Raw genomic sequence first — 19,377 nt, forward strand, 5'->3', positions numbered from 1 at the left:
GGAGTCGTTGCTTGTTTTCTTTGTCGTGGTGCTTTAGTTCATGTTGGGCTCAGTGTGATGCATTCAGGGACAGCAGCTGCTGCGCGGGACAGAAGTTCTCAGTCTGGAAACACAAGGTTCAGCCTGTTTTTAGCAGAAACACAACAGCTCTTATGACGGTTAGATATAATACTCACCTGGAAAACAGAACCTGTTCAGCTTCATGGTTTTTAAATACACGACGTGGACAAAAGTATGTGGACACGTTGAGTTCAGGTGTTTGTTTTCTAACAGGGGCTGGGATATCAAAACAATAATGACTAATGTCAGAATGGTTTTATATTATGGGTGAATATCATTGCATTGATTAGTTTGATTTAAATTATCTTTGTTTCAAAAATGCCTCAGATGGATTGGACTGAATTTCTCTCACGTTTTTTTTTTTTTTTTAATCCATGACGATGATTTTAAATGTTCTACCTTAACATTTCTAAAATATTTTTCATGCTCTGACTGTAAATAATAATTTTCATCCACAACTAACCATCTACTTTCTTCACATCTCACTGAGGAGGAAAAACCTACCATTAAACTTTTAGGAAATCTTTTCATTTTATCTTAAATTTCACAGCTGTAAACATGTTGTGTCCCAATACTTATGTCCATATAGTTTATAAACATCCATATAGTAATATAGTTGTGATACAAAACTATTATTTACAGTTGGGAGTTTGAAAAATATTTTAGAAACTTTAAAATCATAGCAGGGATAAAAATATGTGGAATAAGTTACACATCTATTGAATTTAATCACCAGTAAACTGCAGGACAGAATCATCCAACTGTCTTAAAAAAATAATAATAATAAATAATCCATGAGTCTTCAACTTTATTCAATAAACCTGAGCTCTTAATGTGCAACAGTCAAACCTTAAATTCAACTTCTGTAACTTGAATCTTACTAGAATCTGAACAGGTGAGTTGAACATAAATGCACCTTTTCACAGTCATCAGAGGAATAAATAATTAAACCAAACAGATTAAAAACTGTCTGAATCAGGCTGTAAACAGCTTTATTTCTGCGGTAAAGTTCTATTATGGGTCCAGTCCACCCCATGAGATGAATATGTGAAATTTAAAAATGACACTAAAGATATTAACAGTCAAAGATGTTACAATATTTAGCTCAGGTTCCGCATGCAGACCAGTATGATCTAAAGTGGATCAGAACCAGGAAAGAATATAAATAATAGGATAAGAGCTTATAAACAAGTCAACTCCCAATGTTTTTTCTGTTTTTGTGTGAAAAAAAGAAAATTCCATGATGAAAATATTTACATTTACGAACCGTACTTGAACATAAACATGAACAAATATGAACCTGAAAATTCTGAAAGAAAAATAAGAACAATGTTAACAATATTACACCTCAGTTTATCATTTACACATGTGCACCACAGTGGATCTACAAATACACAAAACATTGAATAACAGAATATGGTCCAGTTCCACAGACGTCTAACACACGTCAGGTTGGTCATGTTTTTGTAAAAAGGTTCGTCTGTAAATGTGAACTTTTTTGTGTAATTTGTACTTGGTTTTTACACCAAAACAAAAAGGAAAATTTGCAGTTTTATTATTTATAGGTTAGTATGATCGTATTTTACTGGTCCGACCCACTTAGATTGAATTAATCTAAATAATTTCACATCCTTGATTGTTAATACCTTCAGTGTGATTTTTGTATTTCACACATTCCTCCCACAGGCCGGACCGGACCTTTAGGTGGGCTGGTTTGGACCCCGGGCCACATGTTTGACACCTGTGGAATAACCGTAAACAATGACAACTACAACTTCTTTGTTTTAACGGAAAATTTACATAAGAGGATTAGGGCCACTGGAAAAAAAAATTAAGGTCCAATATAGTTTTTTCATTATTATTTTATTTATTTTATTATTCTAAAAGGTCAGAATTCTGACTTTATTGACTTTAATCTCAGAATTCTGACTTTTTTTTCTCAGAATTCTGACTTTAATCTCAGAATTGGACTTTTTTTCTCAGAATAATAATACAAAAAATATATTGGACTTTAATTAGATGTTTTTTTCCAATGGCCCTAATCCTTTCTGTAAAAATTACATGAAAAATATAACATTTACAAAAAAATCTGAGCCTGAAGTGTCTCCACAGATGTAAGTGTAATTGTACCAATATTCTGTCTGATATTAAATGTTGTATTTGTAGATCCACTGTATCTGAACGTACATGTGGAAATGATAAACTGAGGCAGAATACTGTTAAAATTACACTTGTTTTCTTCAGATGTTTCAGGCTGTTGGACAGTTGTTCATATTTTAACAGTTTGTCGATGTGAACATTTTTATAATGTAACTTTACTTTTTTCACTCTAAAACATTGGAGTTGTCATCATTTATAGTCTGTTCTGCTGTTACTGAACTCGTCTGGTTCCTTTGAGATCAAACTGGACTGAATGTGGAACCTGAACTTACATGAGTCCCACGTCCCTGGTCTGCGTGGACTGATCTGATCCTGTATCCAGACCCTAGTGGACACTGACGGAACTGCGACGTGAGTCCTGGTTTGACTGGATCTGGTTTGGGTTTAGGTTTAGAGTGACCCCCACACTCACCGGGGGCAGATCCTGGTCCTGGTCCAGACTGAGACCCTCGGTCGCCGGCTCCTCCACCTCCTCTGTCCTTCTAAAAAAACCACAGCACTTGAATGTGAAGGTGAATTTCAGAGGTTTCAGTGGTTGGTTTTTCAAGTGCAGGACACTGACGACTCATTCCACTTACCCATGTGTTAAACCATGAACTCCAAAAACCTATTTATACTCAACAACTCTGCAAGCATTGTTGTACATACACGTTTGTTTTTTTTACTCATATGTAGCCCGTTCCCTGTACATTATAATGTATGAAAATGTGTATTATTTCCTAATAAAATCATAACCTGTAACTAAACGCGGTCGACTCTGGAAAGACTCTGGACATGAAATGGATCATCGTCATCAAAAAAAAAAAAAAAAAATTCACCTTTGAAAAAACAACATGAAAACACTTCATTCAGTATGTGCTATCTATGGAATGTAGCTCTACGCAATTTATCACAAAATAAAAGTTTTAATAGTTTATAGAGACCCTGCTAATCACCAACAGCCCATAATATGCACAGCACTGTAGTGATGTTTAGAATATTTTTCATAGTTTTAAACAAAAACACCAATAACTGTCATATTTTAACTCTTTAAAATGCCATGTTTTTAACATAAAACAAGCATATTTTGATGCAAAAAAAAACACAAAAAACTTTTTTTTTTTCAACTCCAACTCTTTCAAACTCCATAAAAAATTGGATTATTTCTTTTTCCACCTGTCATATGTCGAGTAGTAATACATTATTTTTTGTTCCGGTCATAGTTTTTAGAATGTGTCGTGTGCATTTTGTAACTCACTTGGTAAAGGGTGTTAGTGTAGGAATTTGTGTTTCAGATATTCACCTCTGCCAGGAGGTATTGTGATCACTTGGGTTTGTGTGTTTGTTGTTTGTGGGGGGGGGGGGGGGAGTGGGGGGGGGGGGGGGGGGGTCCTGCGCTGTCAAACTGCAAACTGAACTGTCCATGTAGGAATTTAACACTGTTTATTATGGGATGGTTTTATGGGATCAGAATTAAAAAAAAAAAAAAAAAAAAAAGCCAAAAAGGAACAACTTTGAATTCAGACCTAAAACAATTGTGAAAAATATCTGACCTTTTATAATATGAAGTTTAAAGTGTTATAAAATACTCACCTGGACACCAGAAGGTAAAAAACATTAAGTGCATGTTTTCCTGATTTTTCCTGGTATAAAATAACATGTATCACAAAACAACACCTCATGAAAATTATCATCATCACTTTTTTTACAATTATCATGAGTTATTTTGCTATAATAACGAAAATATATCTACAGTCATGGAAAAAATTCTTAGACCACCCCATTGTTTTCTTCATTTCTTGTTCATTTTAATTCCTAGTACAACTAAGGTCCATTTGTTTGGACAAATATGATGATAACAACAAAAATAGCTCATAGTAGTTTAATTGCAGAGCTGAGTTCTATCCATTTAACGTTTTCTTGATAAAAACCAAAATCACTTCAATTCTTCCATCAATATCTGTGTCATTGTACTGACAAAAACAGAGCTTTTAGACATTCCATATTTTTCTTTTCTGTCTGTTTTAGTCACATGATACACACAGGAGTTAGGACTGGATTACAGAACCATTGTTTTTGATGATTTTGATGTTTTGTTTGTTTTTCTCTTTTTTTTTAGACATTTCCTTTTTTTTTTGTTTTAAATGTTATTTGAAATAAAACATACATACACTGTGCATATTATAACATAATTACTTTATTATTTACTTTATTTTTACTAGTATTTTCTAATGTGTAATTGCCTGTTTTTCACTACTATTCTTACAGCTCCTGTTATTCGTATTTTCTTTCCTTTCTGTTCTGTAATATTTCTTATATGTGTACATGCGGTGTTGTACTGATACTGGAACTTTAATTTCCTGAGGGATCAATAAAGTTCTATCTAATTTAATCTAATACACAACATGAAATTTGAGCTGATTCCGTGACTATATATACACGCACACGTTTGTTTTTTTTTTTTTCTTTTTTAGACGTTTCCTTGTTTTTGGTTTTAAATGGTTGTTGACATAAAACACACATACACTGTGCATATTATAACAATTACCTTTTAAATTAGTTATTATTTACTACTTTATTTTTACTAGTATTTCTAAAATGTGGGTAATTGCCTGTTTTTCACTACTATTCTTACAGCTACTGTTATTAGTATTTTCTTTCCTTCTGTTTTGTAATAGTTTCTCATAATGTGTACATTGGTGTTGTGCTGATACTGGAACTTTAATTTCCTGAAGGATCAATAAAGTTCTGTCTAAACACACATGAAATTTGATTGACCATGGGAATTTTAAGTCTAGTAACGGTTTATAAAAACACACAACACATGGAAATAAACTCCTTCTTTTGGGACTTTACATTGGTGCAGAAGCTCTAATATGGAGTTTGTTTTTAAATGTTGTTAAAATGAACTTAGGAGTATTTTTTTATCTCACCTATTCCTTCTTTGGAGTTGGATCTGAAATCCCATCATCCTCGTGTCCACGACCTGAGCGTCGACCTGCAAAACATAAACTGCCCGAAAAAACAAACGATGACAAATGACGATAGAAAACAGTGGGTGAACAGCTGTAAACAGATTAAAAAGCAGTAAAAACACCATCTGAAAAAAAAACAAAACACAAACTTGGAAAAGAAGCACCAATAAAAACCAAATAAAGTTCAGTCACTTTTTTTTTTTTATTTTGTAAGAATTATTAAAATGTACAAAAGACAACAAATACAACAAAAAAACAATATATATCTGAGACCGGTGGTGTGCGTTCTCCCTGCGAGGTCGGGGAAACAGAGTCAGTGGTTGAAACGAGATCGTCTCCATGGCGACGGACGAGAAGGGAAACACGAAGGAGGGACGTTTTCTAGGGGGGCGTCGCCAAACACAACCCAATATTAATATTAATAAGAAAAGACGACGGCGTACGGCGGACCGAGGCCGAGCACGACAGCATCCAGACCCAACGGGAGGAGGAGGAGCGTCTCCCGGGACCGCCGTCCGCCGTAACCTCCTGGAGGGGGCGGAGCCTCTGGTTCTACCATCAGGAGCCGTGTTCGCCAGTCGCCTCATTCGCCGGAAGAGGAGAGACGAAGAAAACGATGAGACCTTAATATCTGCACTTTACTGACGGGTTGAACTGAGCTGAGCGTTAATACATTTAACCCTGAAAGACCCACACGTCCACAGGATTGGTTTTTGTCTTTTTCAAGTGATTTAGTTAATATTTATTATCATACTTACTGTCGGCAGTTTGTTATTTTTCAGTGAAAATCATATATTTACATGTAATGTTCATAAACGTCACAATAAATGAGGAAAAAGTGACTTCTTCAACAAAAATACATCATTAACTGAACATAAAAACAAGTGCCTCAACCGTATTTTGTTATTTTTAAAATTCATTTTCTTCATTTTAAACATTTCTTTTATTATTTTTTCCTTGTAGTTAATTATGTTGCCTGTTTTTTTTTGTCAGTCTGCCCCAGGGCAGCTGTGGCTACAGATGTAGTTTACTACCACCAGAGGGAGAATGTGAGCGCGATGAATAATGGTCAATAATGTAAAGAGCTTTGGGTGTCTAGAAAAGCGCTATATAAATCCAATCCATTATTATTATTATTATTTTTTTTTTTTTGTCGATTTTGTTCAGTTAGTGGTTTATTGTGTTCATGTTACTTAATATTTAGTTGATTTATTCTTCATTTTTGTTCATTTTATTGATTACTTTGGCTGTTTTTGTTCATTTTGTTGCTTAATTTATTCTTTATTACATCATTTTAATCAACTTTTTGCTTATTTTTTGTCATGTTATTTGGGATTTTGTACTCATCTTATTACATAAGAATATAAGCCCGTGTGTCCATCCACTGTTCTACTGGTGAATCAATGTTGTAGATGATGACTGGGTTTCCATGGTAACTACAGAACCCCCTGAACATCCAAATGGGTCACATCTGATGACCATGAAAAGATGAAGAACTGTATTTTACACCAATTATTTCCATGTACTGATAGGATTAGTGGATCAGCAGGTATTAAACAGTTTAGATCAGTAGATGGTTTTTGTCGATGTTTGGGTTAAAGTTAAAAATACTGATAATTGATCCTGGTGATTAATTCTAACTATTTGAATCTGAAACAGGTTATTCCCATCTGTTATTTAATTACATTTATAACTGTGTTTATGTTCGTTCTGATGTCGACCAAAGCCTTTTTACACTCACTCATCTTAAGAGTGTTCTAAACATTGTAGAATGAATTAATATATAATATTATACAATGTATATAATGTGTATTATATATCTAAATACTGTATTATAATGTGTATTATACAATGTAGACGAATATTTTATAATGTCATTATATATTTGTGTAATGTATTAATATATAATACGTATAATATAAGATTATGAATAATGAACTGATATACAATGTTTTGCATGTATCTACCGCTGGACAGAGTTTATTTTTGATATGTGTGTTATATACTAAGACTTTTTTGTGGATCATGGGACTCTGGGTAAGGAGCGGGTGTATATAAAGTTACACTTCCTCCTGCGCCGTTTGTGAATTTCTTTTTTTTGTCTTTGTTTTTCTTTACTGTTTTTGGGTTTAAATTCAAAACAAACGACAAACACTGATGTTGAGACCCGTTGTGTTGCAGGAAAAAGAAGCCTGACTCCTGATCCTGACCTGGTGTTTTCTGTCCTGGTTCTCTGAGCTTCTTCTCCATCTCTGCGTCTGGCAGCGTCTCAGCAGGGGGCACCACTGGTCGGCGTCGCCTGTGTTCCTGATGGCATTTCCACAGTGGGCAGCGGGTTCTCACTGCGAAAACACACAAACGCACTTCAGTTCACCGTAACAACGTAAGAACGTGTGGAAAACATTAATGTTCTCCCTATTCTGACCGCAGCGCTCGAAATGAGACACAGACCGATTCCTGACGCACGAAAAAGTGGATTTAGAACTTCAAAGGTGAGATCAGACCAAGTAAATATTACGTCTTTTAACTAAAACAGTTATCACAGTGACTGACAGAAACACAGCAACAGTCCAGCATGAAAGAGCAGCAGAAGCAGGGGCTGATGGAGTTTAGGAAACCTGAACTTCAGTGGAAACAACAACACCACAGACACGGCACAGATTTAGACCAAAATAAACCTGGAGGAAAAACTTCATCTGACGAGGACGCTCTGTTTGTTATCGAAGTCCTGACCTGTCACGATAAGTTAACAACGACGAGACTGTGAGCCCATAGAAGGCAGATGTTCCTGCAGCTACGTTTCAATTTAATTCTATACTTTATGGTCATTGTGAAAAAACAAACAAAAACAAGATAGTGGTTCTGTTCTATGTTAGAGTCCTGTTGTCCAAGGTTATTATCATTAACGAAAACTAATGAAATGACGAAAACTAGAATTGTAAAAACATTTTCGGGAATTGAAATAAATAAAAACTACAATTAAAAGAAAAGAAAACAATAACTAACTGAAACGTGTATTGTGTGTTACAAAACTAACTAAAACAAATAAAAATTATGGATAAATTCCCTTCATTTTCATCTTTGTCAATGTCAGATTGATACGAAGCGATTTATTTTGCTTGAGCAATTTAGCTAGTGACACCATAGATACTTGACGGTCTGTCACTTGTGTTCACTTGTGGTTCCAGTCGTCTTCTGGTCCCCACTCTACCTGGAAACATGAAGACTAAGTTGGGAGAAAGCGCAGAGCCTGTCTGGATTTATTTGAATTACGACGACAGAGAAGAAGAGAAAAGATGTCGATAAAACTAAAATTAATACTAAAACTAAGGATTTAGAAAAAAAAAGGAAACTAATAAAAAGTATCAAACCTGCTGCAAAGAACAAAACGAACTGAATTAGAGAAAAGAAGTCTAAATAAAACTAAACTAGAATGAACAAAAAAGCACTGCAGAGAGCAAAGACCTCCGCCAAGACAGATCTGCCGCCCCCCCGATCACCACTAAAATTTAATCATTTCTTCCTTGTGCCAGTATCAACATTTCCTGAAAAATTTCATGAAAATCCGTCCATAACTTTTTGAGTTATCTTGCTAACAAACAAAACACGCAAACAAACACACAAAAAGTGATCATAATACCTCCTGGCGGAGGTAAAAAATCCGAAACTATTAGTCACCTTGCTGTGGTCTGGATGCAGGTACGGTGGCCCACAGGTGCAAACACGCTTCATTTACAGAAACGACTTTCATAGTAAAAGAAACGCGCTGCATAAAAAACTGTAATGATGTGACTGCATCACTGCTGTCGTCTTGGTCACATATCCCTTAAAAAACCCTACAAATGTGAAATTAATGTGCAAAAAGTTGTGCAATAATCTTCTGTCCTGCAATAACCATGCAATATTCAACATTTATCTAAATATAACTGCACTATTTTTATTGTTACATAGACTTGATTCAGAGATATCATACTGGTACATACACTACAACAAGAAGTTAAGGATATTGTCTTTTTTTTTGTGTCTTTTTTTGTTATTTTTGCCATTTGTAAATAAAACTGTTTGGTCATTAAAAAATTGTGTTTCAATTACAATTCACAGACAAAAAAGTAAAAAGCGCTGTGCAGGAATCCCAACTGAAAAAAAACAACAAAAAAAAAAAACAGCCCAAAAAAAAGAAAAATTTCCCTAACGTTTGTTTGTAGTGGTAGATATATGTACGTTTTCATTAATAATACTGTTAATATTGTTCATAAATATACATACTGTCATAATACTGGAAATTTGCGTATTGTCATATTTGTCCATTTTAAATATTTTATTCTACTTAGCTCTGTTCTTATGTTACTACTTCGGAGGAAATGTATTTTATTTTCTGATCTTACTTTAGTTTTGTAATTTTATATTCTCTCTATTCTTATTTCTGTAGCACTGGTGTTTGTTAATATTGTTGCACTGACTAGAGTAGCACAATGACAAGAAAGGCTTTTCTATTCTGTTCTGGTTCTGTTCTGTTCTAGTCTGTTCTGTTCTATTCTGTTCTATTCTATTCTGTTCTAATTCTGTTCCATTTGTTCTGTTCTATTCTATTCTGTTCTATTCTATTCTGTTTCTATTCTGTTCTGTTCTGTTCTATTCTGTTCTATTCTATTCTGTTCTATTCTGTTCTATTCTGTTCCATTTTGTTCTGTTCTATTCTATTCTAAAAAAAAAGAGACCCCCCACATCGATGGGACCAACCTGGTTAAATAAAAGTTAATTAAAAACTCAAATGTGATGAAAACCATCTTAAAAGGGTGCTGTCTCAGATGCAGTGTGTGTACTGGGGTGTTGGTACCTGAAGGCGTACGTCCTCTGGGGCCAGCTCAGTTGACCTCGGATGCTGTAAGCGATGGTGGTGACGAACTCTCCTCCTAACCCAGCTCCGAACACAGCTTCAGGGCAAACTTCTCCGGGAGTTCTCCCTCTCGGACAGTGTCCCACTCAAACTGTCCACCAGCGAGATGTTCCCCACGTGGATGTTCAACTGCACAGGAAACACGGCGGATTGACACATGTGAAAAATAGTTCCAATGTCCCCGTATGTCAGTGTCATGTTCTATCTGAGTCAGTCCCCTGGTGAAGGGTTTGTTCCTGTCTGTCCCTACCTGTCCCACTTTCATAGACTTAGGCTACATGGAACCGGCTCGATTCAGCTCAGGTACACAGGTCCTATTCCTGGAGACCGTTTCCATGACAGGATACTGCAGACTTACAGTACCTGGACGTCATAGCGATGTGGCGCGTTACTTCCATGTTGTCTGCTCAGAGTTGCTGATAAACTCGCTTGCTGTGTGTTGTCTCGTCAATCTCATCCTGATTTTATGTCGGCCCACCAAACACTGAATCGCTTCGACCGACCATGGTGTAGTTTTACGGCTGTCATCATGTGGATTAACCTACCGCTACATTTACTGTAAACTTCCGCGTCTAAAACGGCGGGTCACAGAGACGACTCTGACCAATCAGATGGTCCCTCAGTGTTTACACTTCACCTTTTAGTATCTGGACCCCAGTCCTGGAACCTCAGCAGAGGTGATCCAAAAAAACTAGTACCAGGTACCAGGTACCAGATTCAGGTCCTTTTTCATAATGAAACGCAAAAAGCTGAGTCGAGTCGGTACCCACATAGTGGAAACGCAGCATTACTCAAATAGTTGAATTTTTGATTCCAAAAGGACCCATCTTATCCACCATGTACATGATATAACCATCCCAATATGGACTATTAGAAAGGAAGGAAGATTGTAATAGTAAAAATTCATCAAAAATTCAAAAATTACAATTCCTCAAAACTCTGAACAAACTTTGTAGACATTGTCCCAAGGAAGATACGCGTTTGTAGAAACTCGTAACAAAAAGCTGACGACAGAGACAAACGCCTTCACAATAGCTCATGACCTAGCGGTGACATGAAAAGGACAGCGCGGTGGCGGTTGAGGTGCTGACCTTGATGATGACCCTCTGGTCCGTCTGGTCCTCGTCCAGGGGATACTGTCTGTCGGGTATGACTCTGTCTGCTGTCGGATGGCGGAGGCACGATGGCCGGGACGAAACGCCAGCGGGTTGAGGTCCAGGGTCGTCACACGGATCTCAGCGAACTCTCAGGCGTCATCAGCTGCTCTGAAACCATCACAACCAGACAACGTTACTTAACCATTTAAACCCCCGAGCCATGACCCCAGGTAAAGTTTCACATATTAACCCTTTAACCCCTGAGCCATGACCCCAGGTAAGGTTCACATATTAACCCTTTAACCCCCGAGCCATGACCCAGGTAAAGGTTCACATATTAACCCTTTAAACCCCTGAGCCATGACCCCAGGTAAAGGTTCACATATTAACCCTTTAACCCCTGAGCCATGACCCCAGTAAAGGTTCACATATTAACCCTTTAACCCCTGGAGCCAGGACCCCAGGTAAAGGTCACATATTAACCCTTTAACCCCCGAGCCATGACCCAGGTAAAGGTTCACATATTAACCCTTTAACCCCTGAGCCATGACCCCAGGTAAAGGTTCACATATTAACCCTTTAAACCCCTGAGCCTGACCCCAGGTAAAGGTTCACATATTAACCCTTTAACCCCTGAGCCTGCACCCCAGGTAAGGTTCACATATTAACCATTTAAACCCCGAGCCATGACCCCAGGTAAAGGTTCACATTTAACCCTTTAACCCCGAGCCATACCCCAGGTAAAGGTTCACATATTACCATTTAACCCCTGAGAGCCATGACCCCAGGTAAGGTTCACATATTAACCCTTTAACCCTGAGCCATGACCCCAGGTAAAGGTTCCACATATTAACCCTTTAAACCCCTGAGCCATACCCCAGGTAAAGGTTCACATATTAACCCTTCCCAGTGGTTTTCCAACTTTTTTCACTTGTGACCCCATTTAACATCACAAATTTCTGGCGATCCCAGACATTCAAAACAGAGACTTTTTTTTTGCTAAAATTAATCTGATTTTGATCATGTAATAGTTTTCTATACAATGTTGCTAATAAACATCAATTTTAGAGGACATTTAGTCTATATAATGTATATATTATGGATGGGGCAGAAAAACCAGGTGTAGATTACTGCACAAAAGGGAGAATTTGATTATCCTTGGTCAGGATATGTACAGTCAGTCCAGCTTGGATTTACAAGGAGGACAATTAATACTGAACAAACAAGAACTGAAACTATGAATTATGAAAGAGCTGCAGCATCTGAAACTGACCACAATGAACATTTGACAGATAAACAGAACCACAGTTTGTCTGTTATGGATTAGGATTGGCTCTGTCAACTCAACATTGATTGTTTATTTGGAAGGATTTTTTTTTTTTATTAATTACTAGAAATTTCAGGTGACCCCATTTGAATTTCAGGCAACCCCAAGGTTGAAAACACGCTTTAACCTCTGATCCTGACCCCAGGTAGGGATGTTACGATATGAAAATTTCATATCATGGGTAATGTAACCAAATGATCATGGTTCTCATTATTATCACGGTCTTGTTGAATGTGCTCAAAATGTTCAAAAAGTACTGATACACAACCTGAAATAATTTAACCACGTTGATTTTGAAAACAAACAAACAAACAAAAACCCAAATAAAATAATAGGCACAATGTACTTTCTGTTGCAGAATTTCAAATAGTAACATGTAAACATCAAACATACAAATGTGCATTAAGATGGAACCTTTTACCCATTGTTGACCATTTTCCAATCAAGTCTGAGTTGAAAGTGCAGTATCAAACACGGTTATCATGATAATTAGAATTTAAATGGTAATACTAACCGTTGGGAATTTTACCCGCGGTTTATCGTTATACCGGTAATCGTTACATCCCTAACCCCAGGTAAAGGGTGAAAATATTAACCCTTAAACTCCAGGTTAAAGGTGAACACATTAACCCTTAAACTCCAGGTTAAAGGTGAACACATTAACCCTTAAACTCCAGGTAAAGGTGAACATATTAACCCTTTAACCATGAGTCCAGGTAAAGGTGAACATATTAACCCTTTAACCATGAGTCCAGGTAAAGGTGAACATATTAACCCTTTAACCATGAGTCCAGGTAAAGGTTCTGCTGTGAATCTGTGTCTGTTTCAGGTTCATTAAAGCTGCTGTGAGTATGTGCTTGTGTTCCTTTTCTTCAGTGGTTTTGTTTTAGTGTTGTTTTAGGGTCAAAACGGTGGAAATAACAGAAAAAAGACAAAGAGAGGAACTGAAGTTTGCCAGGTTTGGACTAAATAAGGCACTAGAATGTACATCAATAAGAGATTTAGGATGTTGAACATCAGTTGTGAACTGGAACACACTGAACAACAAGGATTGTAAAGTACAACAGAGAAAATGATGGAGAAGATGAAGGAGGAGAGGATGAAGAAGACAAACAAGAAAGAAGATGATGAAGAAGAAGGAGTGGACGAAGAAGATGAAGATGATGAAGAAGACAAAGAAATAAAAGATGATTAAGAAGGAAGGACAATGAAGACGAAGAAAAAGACGACAAGGAAAAAAGATGATGAAGAAAAAGGAGCGAAATGAAGATGGAGGAGAGGATGAAGACGATGATGAAGAAGATGACAAAGAAGACGAAGAAAAGAGGAGGACAAAGAAAAAGAAGGACAAAGAAGACAAAAACAGAAGATGATTAAGGAGAACGAAGATGAAGAAAAATACGACAAAGAAAAGATGAAGAAGACGAAGAAGGGGAGGACGGAGAAAATGAAGGAGGAGAGGATGAAGACGATGTAGGAGAGGACGAAGACGATGAAGATGATAAAGACGAAGAAAAGATGATGAAAAAAGGAGAGGAGAGAAGAAGACAATGAAGACAAAGAAATAGAAGATGATTAAGGAGAGGACGAAGAAGATGAAGAAAACAACAAAGAAAAATGATAAAGAAGATGAAGAAAAAAGAGAAGAAGAAGGAGAGACGAAGAAGATGAAGACGAAGAAAAGATGATGAAGAGAGGAGGAGAGGAGAAGAAAAGAGGATGAAAAAATAAAGACAACAAGGAAAAGAAGTTGATGAGAAGAAGGAGAGGACGAAGACAAAACAACAAAGAAGAAGGACGAAGATGATGGAAGAGAGGATGAAGAAATAAAGACGACAAAGAAGCTGAAGAGGACAAAGAAGCTGAAGGAGAGGATGAAGAAGACAAGAGAAGAAGAGAATGAAGGAAGGAGGACAGATCTGGTGCCGGTGACAGAGGGATGCTGGGATATGTACCGTTCATATTCCAGGTGAAAGCGTCTCTGAGCTTCTGGCCTTCGATCTCCATGTCCAGACGGATCGGAACCAGGACTTCGGCCTGGGTGGCGTTCTCGTGGATGACCGCCGGGTCGTGGTCGTCGAAGCTGAGCCAAACAAAAAAAAACACAACACGTGACTTCACTGGTAGACTGCGGACCCAGCAGAAGACCAGGACCCGGATCCGGTCCTCACCACAGGGGGAAAGTCCTCTTCTTGTCGCGGCCCAGTCGACTGCGGTTGATGGTGGTGGAACAGGGAACGGCGTCCAGGTGGTGGGAACTGTTGGGCAGAGTGGGAACCCACTGACTGTTCCTCTTGGCTTTCTGTTCCCTGGAAAAAACACAGACGGGAAAAAGTAAGACGTGTAAAAGTTACGCTGGTGTACGAGTAAAAAACAGACAAACTCCAGAATAAAAGCGAATTTAAAAATCATTTCACTACAGAGAAAACAACAACAGTACCAACACGCAGCCCTGTGGGACACCAGTACTGATTTTACTGGTCTATGAGTAAAAAAACAGAATAAAAGTAGTGAAAGTTCTCCACTCTGAGTCTGAAATAAATGTAAATTCCGTCCAAATGCTGTTTGTCCATAGTTTCACGGATACAGTCTGTTTCTAAATGTGAAATAATGTGAACTAGAAGCACTCGGAGAGCGCAGACCTCTGCCAAGGCTGAACAGTGCCCCCCCCCCGTGGGCCCCCCCACCTCCGATCACCACCAAAATGTAATCATTTCTTCCTTATCCCATTTCCAACAAACCCTGAAAATTTCATCCAAATCTGTCCATAACTTTTTGAGTTATGTTGCACACTAACGGACAGACAAACAAACAAACAAACCCTGGCAAAAACATAACCTCCTTGGCGGAGGTAATTAATGATAGAATGAGTTTGAGTCCAAAGGAAAACACTGCCTGTACGTTACAATATTCACTTGACAGGTTTTATTTACTGGAACATTTACAAATCTATTGGATAAATGGACACAAACCACTGTTATGTGTAATAACAGTTTACCATATACACTGAAAACAGCACTTTGGTCATTTGTTTTACATTCATCTGATTAAAATATGAAAGACTTAACACATTTAATCTGAGGCACATCATTTATAATAAACTGTAAATCAGTGAATTCTAAGTATTTTAATAGTTTCATAGAATTATTGGTAAATATATCACAAAAACAAAATGAACAAAAACGAAGAAAATAAACCACAAAATGAAGAGAATATCAAAATCAAAATCAATCATCAAAATTAACAAAAAGTGAATAAAATAATGTACTAAACGAAAAAATTTCTACAAAAAGAACAAAATGAGGAACATAATCGACAAAAGGAACAGAAATTAATAAATAATGAACAAATGAACAGAATCATCAAAGAAATGACTAAAATAATTTAAAAAATGGGGAATGTGATCATCAAAATGAGTAAAAACTCAATATATATGTGGCATAATACTTCTACATCAGATTCAGCACTTGGGTCATTTGTGTTCAATTAATCTGATTAAAATGTGTAAGGTTTAGTAGATTTACTCTGAGGCAGATCACTTCTAAAACACTGTAGACCAGTGTTATCTGAGCCTGGAATTAGTTTGTGTCATTTATAGAAACCATGTTTTCAGCTTTCACATTTGATCTGGACTCCATCTGAACCAGAACTCCAAACCAACAGGATCAAAAGGATAGAACATGACAAAAACATTAGCTCTGGAACTTGAAATCAGGGAGTTCTGAACTATTTAGAACCAGGAAAAACCATCTCAGAAACAGAAGTTACACATCTGTTAATATGTTCATAGTCTTTGATGACATGGGGACTGTTCAGATTAGAAACATTCAGATCATAAAACATTCAGATTAGAAAACCTTACTGTAATAAATAGCCTCCATCTACAGATCTGTGTTTTAAAGTCAAACACAGTAAACAGGTGATAATAGCGGCAGATACATGACTGTTGTACTTGTTGTTTCTCTGCAGGATTTACCAACTGGTCCTTTAAACACAATAAAGTGTTGATAAGCTTTAAATAAGTGGATCTCCGCTACATAAACAGGCCCCCTTTGTCAGTAAAATGCAGATATGGGTGTTTGAGGCGGTGGAAGACAGCGGTGGTGTCTGTACCTGATGTACGCCGGCGGCTCTGTGCTGATGGACACTGCTTTATACTTCTCATCGTTCCCTTCCAGGATCTCCTCCACCTCCGACGCCTTCAGCAGAGTCACACTGGTGGCCAACTGGGTGTAGCCGTGATCTGAAAGACGACAATGAACAGAGAAGGATTTCAGAGAGTTTCCTCCTGCAGAAGAATCTCCACTCTGACCTCCACTGTACCCACCGTGGGACGACTCTACGATTTTCTTGCGTTCTTCTACTGAGGCCAGTTTCCTCCATAATGACGGGTATCGTTTGTACAAGGAGCCTCTGAACATACGGAGGTAGTTTCCCACCTAAACACACACACGTTCAATCAAATAAATAAGAATTAGCAACGTCGTAATCTAATTTATTACGTAAAAGTAAAAATATCTCATTACTAAACCATAATATAATGCATAGCTGAGCAATTTATCAAATCACTATGATTAATCAAGGATTCATTTGATGAAAAACAGAAAATCCCTAAATTGAGATTATTCCTCTGGAGACCTGTTTGCTTCTTATTATATAATATATGTGACTGTCTTTCTCCTGACGTATATGGAAAATACACTTAATAAAAAGCGCATTTTAGAATCAAGTTCCATCTTCAGTATATGATTTCATTTTTCTAATACTATCTTATGATTTAATGCTGTAGTTATAGAGCCCCAAATACATATTCATTTCAGTATCCGTTAATGTGATAAATATGTTCTACACTAGTTATTTAAAAGGTTAAAAAAAATGTAAATACAATCCGTTTCCTTCTCATACTGCATATTTATTTAGTTTTTAACCTTTATTTAACCAGGCAAGACAGATTAAGAAAACATTTTTATTTACAACAGTAGCCTGGCAAAAAGCTGGGCATATATAACATGTAGTTTTATTAATAAATAAATAAACAAATAAATCAATCAAGTTTCCATAAACCCACCAATCTGCAAAATATTCCTTACAGTAGCTTTTTGAGGGGTAAATAAATTAACCCTTTCATGCATGAATTATGAGAACCTTAATCAAGATTTTTTTCCTGAGCGTTTTTATCTTTAGGCATGAAAAAAATAATGTGATTGAAATTTTTGTTTTTCTAATCAATCTATTTTTCATGAGTTACAAAAATGTCCACTCAACTGGACACCATGTGTTTAATTTTTGAAGCCCTAACAAAAACCATGCATTTACTGTCATACTGTGTGAAAACGATGAAATAAATGTTTTTTTTTTAATGTTGCTAATCTGATGTTTTCTCACATTTTAACATACTATAATAGTAGTCATTACTCACACAAATAATATGCAAAAAACAACAAAACACAACAACTTAAAAACAAAACAACTGTTAATTACAGTCTAATAACAATTAGCAATTGATTTACACTCAAATATGTAGCTGCATATCAGGTTTATCAAGAACAGGAATGTTACAGTAATGGTATGAATTGCAGTGTATTATGGGATGGTGCATAAGTGTCCACTGTGTTGGTTGATATACAAGTAAAACAACAAAATCCATGAATATACAAGAGAACAGCTGTAGAGTAACTGTCCACTGGAGTGACCACTGTGCATGAAAGGGTTAAAATACTCCAATATTGAATTATATGACTTTATAAATACAATATTCAAACAGATTTTAATTGATATCATGACTCATATAATTAGGGTTCTATTTTCAGTTCTGTTGTGAGATGTCAGACTGAAAAGACTTCGTGTACATGTTTTTCTTCCTATATTATGTTTTTATACTGTGCTGAAATCAAATGTTTACACTTTAACATGGTATCTCATATTATTTTATCTGAGGTCGTTATTTTAATCATATTTCAGATATTTCACAGATTCAACGAGAGGTTCTGAACTAGAAAAACACCTGCGACATTCACCGTTTATTCAGCTGTCTCAAATAACCGGTTTATTATAATCAACCATTTATCGACTACTCTGTTGAAAGTAAATGTAACGGTATAAGACATTCCCACTAATGATTAAAGCATAGCATTACTCACAATAAAAAACAGCAATAAATAAATATCAGGAAACTATCGGAAACCAGATGTTTTGTTTTACTACTAATATAATCTAAGCTAGCTCCGGTTTGTTAGCGCAGACAAGAACAAGAACAAGGGAAGCTGGAAATAAACCGCGACTTTATTGAAACCTCAAACCTCATTCAAATCATTACTAAATATATACATATGTTTTGCCGTCGCAGTTATTCTCTGTTAAATGAAAATGACCCCTGGGACAAATGAATGAGAATTTATTAGCCATTTTGTTAGCACCGTTAGCTCGCTGTTAGCAAACCAGCCTCCCGGTGGGAATAAAACGAGACATTTCCACCACATTCAAGCTGCTTTACACACTAACGTATCAAATCCGACAAATACATACCTCCGATCCGATCATATAAAAGTCCCCATCCTCCTCGAGCTGAAATTTCACCGGTTTTTGTCCAAACGTTTTGCTAAGCGCCATACTGAAATCACATAACAAAGCTCTGCACTACTGCGCAGGCGCAAACACCGGGGTCGCCTTGTCCCCGAGAGATGACGTAGGTCGCACACGTCAATGACGATTGTATCTGCATAATTTCACCTGTTTGAAAAAACAAAACAAAACAAAAACTAGATAAATGAGAGCCCCTGCATTATGTTATATTATTTTGTTTGTTTGGACCATTTTTCTTTTTGACATCTTGATGTTTGTTCAAAAGTTGTTCAAGGTTTTGTATGCATATATTTTCAATTA

The 19,377-nt window shown here is 36.7% G+C and overlaps 1 pseudogene; it reads right to left on the bottom strand.

Annotated features, from left to right (window-relative positions):
* Positions 1 to 49: 49 nt before the first annotated feature.
* Positions 50 to 19,158, bottom strand: LOC115425542 (SWI/SNF-related matrix-associated actin-dependent regulator of chromatin subfamily B member 1-like; annotated as a pseudogene).
* Positions 19,159 to 19,377: the final 219 nt, after the last annotated feature.

The sequence above is a fragment of the Sphaeramia orbicularis genome, chromosome 9 (genome assembly GCF_902148855.1).
Source record: "Sphaeramia orbicularis chromosome 9, fSphaOr1.1, whole genome shotgun sequence".
Classification (NCBI taxonomy): domain Eukaryota; kingdom Metazoa; phylum Chordata; class Actinopteri; order Kurtiformes; family Apogonidae; genus Sphaeramia; species Sphaeramia orbicularis.